The 5150-nt window shown below is 44.4% G+C and overlaps 1 long non-coding RNA gene across 1 annotated transcript; it reads right to left on the bottom strand.

Annotated features, from left to right (window-relative positions):
* Window positions 1-540: 540 nt before the first annotated feature.
* LOC132593140 (uncharacterized) lies at window positions 541-5150 on the bottom strand. The gene is made up of 4 exons (XR_009558500.1): window positions 5108-5150; window positions 2941-3027; window positions 2357-2435; window positions 541-623 (listed from the first exon to the last, which is right to left on the bottom strand). It is a non-coding gene; the product is annotated as an uncharacterized LOC132593140 (long non-coding RNA).

Below are 5150 nucleotides of genomic sequence, written 5' to 3'. Positions count from 1 at the left end.
CTCTAGGGCAGTGTTTCCCAACCTTGGGCCTCCAGCTGTTTTCGGACTACAATTCCCATCATCCCTGACCACTGGTCTTGCTAGCTAGGGATGATGGGAGTTGTAGTCCAAAAATAGCTGGCGGCCCAAGGTTGGGAAACGCTGCTCTAGGGAGACAGCCAGAGCCATGAAATGTTTTGCAAGCCCAATCTCATATCTATTTCAGAACTGCAGTCTATTCTACTTTTCACACAAAGATTACTTCCCTCTTCTCCTGGTGGGAGGGGAGAATTTGGATGGGCTATTTGGCATAACTATCACATTCTTAGCTCCCACAGAGAAGCTTCACTGGAACATAACGTGATCAACTCTCTTCTGTTAAATAAAAAAATTCCTTCCGTAGCACCTTAAAGACCAACTAAGTTTTTATTTTGGTATGAGCTTTCATGTGCATGCACACTTCTTCAGATAAAATAATGACCCTTGGAATACCTCCCAATTCTATGATTCCATGATTCTATTACATCTTGGTTGAGGAGACATATTTCTTACCTCAGCATCCTTCCATGACAACTTAGTATCAAAATATCCATAGCAGTTGCCCTCGTTTTGCAGCCAACCATCAGGACAGGACAGGGCCTTGGCTATGACGGGAAAGGAACAAAGCAGTAAGAAGGTTGTTCTTCATGTGAAATCTCATTTTAGCTATACTGCTAAAAGGGGTGACTGCTCTGAGCAATCACAGATAATTTTGAAACCAATGAATATAGGCCTAACCTAAATTATTGCTCTATTAGCCTTAGCTGGATAACCATCACTTGAAAATATAACAAGTACTATTGATTTAATGCTGCTCAACCCAGATAAATATTTCTACAAGCCATGAGCAGCAGCTCCTCTCATGCTCTTTTGGTCCCATGGCCTACCTCAAAGATAAGCTATGTAGACTGAAAGGGGCAAGGCAATGTAAAACTGCAGAAAGAGAGACATGCAGACCAAGGATAAAAGTGTGACTGGCAGAGTGTGAAAGAAGGAATGTCCCCAAGGAGGGAATAAAGCAGGCACCCCCAAACTTCGGTCCTCCAGATGTTTTGGACTACAATTCTCATCATCCCTGACAACTGGTCCTGTTAGCTAGGGATCATGGGAGTTTTAGGCCAAAACATCTGGAGGGCCGCAGTTTGGGGATGCCTGGAATAGAGAACTGTCTGGAGACATCGAGGAGAAACCACAGCTGAGGACAAGAAGAGCAGCACAGGTTAAAAGTGTGAAACAGAGAGATAAGGAAGTGGAGGAGGTTATATGCAGAGGAAGGTTATATGCAGAGAGAAGGGGGAAAGTGAAGACAGGAGAGAAATAGATTGAGAAAATGAGAAGCTCTTTTACTAGGAATTCTAGGTGCGGAAATACCAAAGGAGCAGAAAAGACTATTCATGTATGCGACGACAGCTGCACAAATACAGTACTATTGGTCCAGAGATGGAAGGAAGATAAAGTTCCGACCAGAGAAGAATGGTTGATGAAGATGATGGACTATGCTGAAATGGCGAAAATGACCGTGAAGACTAGGAATCAAGAAGATAATAAATTTAATAAAGAATGGGGGAAATTTATAAGTTACCTTGAAGAACACTGCAAACAATTAAAAACATCGGCAGGATCATAACAACACTTGTAACATAACAAGTACTACGGTATGAATTGAATTTTAAGAATAAATGGAGAACATTATATGATGCAGGTGGGAAAAGATTAACAATGGAACCCATGGAATGGTGGAGGGAAGTCTAAGGATTTAGGGAATCCTATATTTTTATGATTTTGATTTATATTTGTGTGTAAATGTTAAATCTTATTATTTTTAAAGAGAAAACAAGAGAAGCAGGAAGGTGGTAAGGGCAAGAATAAGCAGTATCAAAGGGGGATTCTTATTCCAGCAGAGCCCAGATGTGATGGATGGCCAAGTTATCATTCAGTTATTGAATGAAGAATCAAAATATCCAAAGAGTGCAATAGGAATGTCATTTGCTGAACAATGCTCTTTCCTCAGGGATATGTTTTGAAAGACAATATTATCTGGGAAGCTTTCTTAGAGCAACATTATCTCAAACTTGACATTGCTAAAAAAGCTTGAATTCCTGAATTGTGATAGTAACCAGGGTTACAAGCCCAAGAAGGGTTGATATAAAGACTAAGAAAGTAAGGGAATATTAATCATAATTCTCTTGTGTCTGCATTCTTGGTTGCTTGCCTTAATATTATGACTGAGACTAAAAAAGGGGGAATAAATGAATTAATTATATTTATATGGACACCTGAAGGACTAGGGTAAATAGTTTGCATTGGGTAATTCTCAAAAATTGGTTAAAATGCTCACCTCCTGGAAAAGAACTGGAGACCAGGACTCCAAGAAGACAACAGGTGAAGGAGGTGACAAATCCCATCTTGTGGTAGACCTTTTGTGGAAGAGGAATGCACAGTGAATTCAACAAGTACCTCCACTGATTGCCATTCATCCCAAGTGGTGGTCGAAGGAAGGAGGAAATAAACATTGTCTACTCTTAAAATCTCAATTCTACTTTATTTGAACTTCTAAGAACTATGAAGATTAGAGAAAGAGGAAAGAAATAAAAGCTTGATATTTATCATTGTTGACAATTTCATTGAGTTATAGAATGTTGAGATTAGAAGGGACCTTGGAGATCATATGCTCATTTGAGGAATCTCCAACAGTTTACATTTTTATGAACACCTCCCCAAAGTACATCATTTTTGTATGCATTACACAGCTGGAGAAATTCAATGAGAAATTCAACTATGTTGCAAAATTCAAAGAGATACAAATTTCAAAGGATGTCTGTGTTTTGGCGCTCATATTGTTTCAGATAGTGCAAATTCAATAAGTATGCCTTTAAATGGAAACTGAACTGAATTTCTCCCCCATCCCCACCTCCAACTTACCCAGGTTCAGTCCTGTTGAGCTGATGGATAACTCTTTCTACAGGCAAGTCTTTCTCCCAAGTTGGCTGTCTTAATTCTTATATGGAACTTTGGCAGGGGAAATGAGGAAGGAATTTCAAGCTTTTAGACATATATAGAGTACAGATGAAGAAAGAAAGAGTGTACTTCAAATACTCATAAAAACACATTACATGAATGTCCCTAGGTATTTATGTGAAGGGTGATGGAAAAGTAAATATTCTAAATACAATAAAAAGACTTAACTAGAATCAAAGAACAGGTCTACCATCTGGAGATAAAGCCAAATCCAGGAGGGGCACTTCCTTCACGACTTTCTATTTTGAAACTGAAAGGTCTCAGTGAAGGGGCACACCCTCACTTCATGTAGTGCAAAGTTGACCTGTAACAAGATTGGCCTGCATCCTTCATAAATGGAGAGAGTGCCTTGGAATATTTCCCAGAATCCTCTGCCACATGCCGGATGCTCCATAGCAGGTGAGTCAATGTGGCAAGAATTCCATAAAACCCAAAGTGTGGAAATCACTTGCGTTATTCATTTTTTTTTAAATTGGGGCTTGGCGAGGTCTAGATTTTAGAAGAAAATGGGAAATGACTTAGGGGAGCTTAACCCACCCACCCTCTTTGCCTCCCCATACTATTTAACTTCCCCCCTCCTTGGCTCAACTGGAATATAAGTAACTGTGGTGATGGAGGGTGGGGAGCTTAAACTGGGGAGTGTCCTACTACTACTACACCCATGCCCTTGCTTTCTTCTCCTCAACTTCTCAATCGATAAACCCACACAGTATATGTATACTCACTTACCTGTGAGAACTGAATGGGACTTTGCTGGAAGAAGGGTGTGGACAGATATGTGGGTTTAGAGTATATTGCTAGTGAGAGCCCCCAATCTATATATATATATATAAATGGTGAAGGTGCATGTGTGTTATTCCCCACTTTTCTCCCACAAGCACTTACCCGATCGTCCTGAAATTTGGCCACAACCTCAGAGTCACATGTGAGCAGGTAATCATGCACTTACACTGACCAGCTGACACACCTAACACAGGTAAAAACCTGGATTTGTGGTCAAAAAAATTGCGCCCTCCAGTGGACATTCAACGAACAACAGACAAACATATGCCCACAATCCCTCGCACCCCGGAGACCACGCCTCCAACAGAGAGCAAACAGCTCCGAGACCAGGCCGCTCCCCAGGGACCCGCGCCCGCCCAGGAGATCATGTACCAGCAACCCCCTCCCCCCACCAAGCCCCTCCACAGCGACCCCTCCCCCCAACCAAGCCAACTCCACACACACACACACACACACACACACACACACACACACACACCACGGATCCCGCCTCCCATCCCGCCACCTCCCGCGACCCCCTCCCCCGAGCAAGCCCACTCCACACACCTCCACCCCACGGATCGTACCTCCCGGGACCCACCCTTGCCCCAGAGATCACACCGATCCCCCCCACCCCACAGATCCCGCCACCACCAATAACACCACCACCATTGACCAGGCCGCCTCCACAACAGGCCTAGCCCTCTCCAAACTCCCTCCCGCGACCCCCCGAGCAACCGCACTCCAAACCCCCACACCCCACAGATTACACCCTCCACACGCCTCTCCACAATCAAAGACCCATGACCCTCATGGACACTAACCCCCTCGGAATCCCGCCCCACCACAACCCCCCACTACAACCCTCCACCCACAAGACCCTCCCCAACCAATACCAAGACCCCCAAGGCCCCTCCCCTCTCCTCAACCCTCCTCTCCCCCACCAATGCCAGGACCACCCAAGGAACCTCACCTCTCCTCAACCCACCCCTCCCACTCCCCAAATACCAACACCACCCAAGGAACCTCACCTTTCCTCAACCCTCCCCTCCCACCCCCCAAATACTAGGATCACCCAGGGAACCACACCTCCCTTGGGTGGGAGTTACCAGGAAGAGGGAGTTGGGGGATTCACAGGGATAAGCCAACGGGGGGGGGGGACAACACAAACGGAATAGATCATGGATCGGGACAGGGTGGGGTCAATCACAAGGATTAGCCACAGCAACGCATGGCAGGGTCAGCTAGTACAAAATATAAATCAGTAGCCATAGCCTCAGAAGTGAGTTTGTGATTGCCTCCAACTTACCCAAGTTTTGTCCTGTGAGGTGATGGATGTTGCTTTATGCAGG

The sequence above is a fragment of the Zootoca vivipara genome, chromosome 13, assembly GCF_963506605.1.
Source record: "Zootoca vivipara chromosome 13, rZooViv1.1, whole genome shotgun sequence".
Taxonomy (NCBI): Eukaryota; Metazoa; Chordata; class Lepidosauria; order Squamata; family Lacertidae; genus Zootoca; species Zootoca vivipara.
This window is presented reverse-complemented; position numbering and strand designations above follow the sequence as displayed.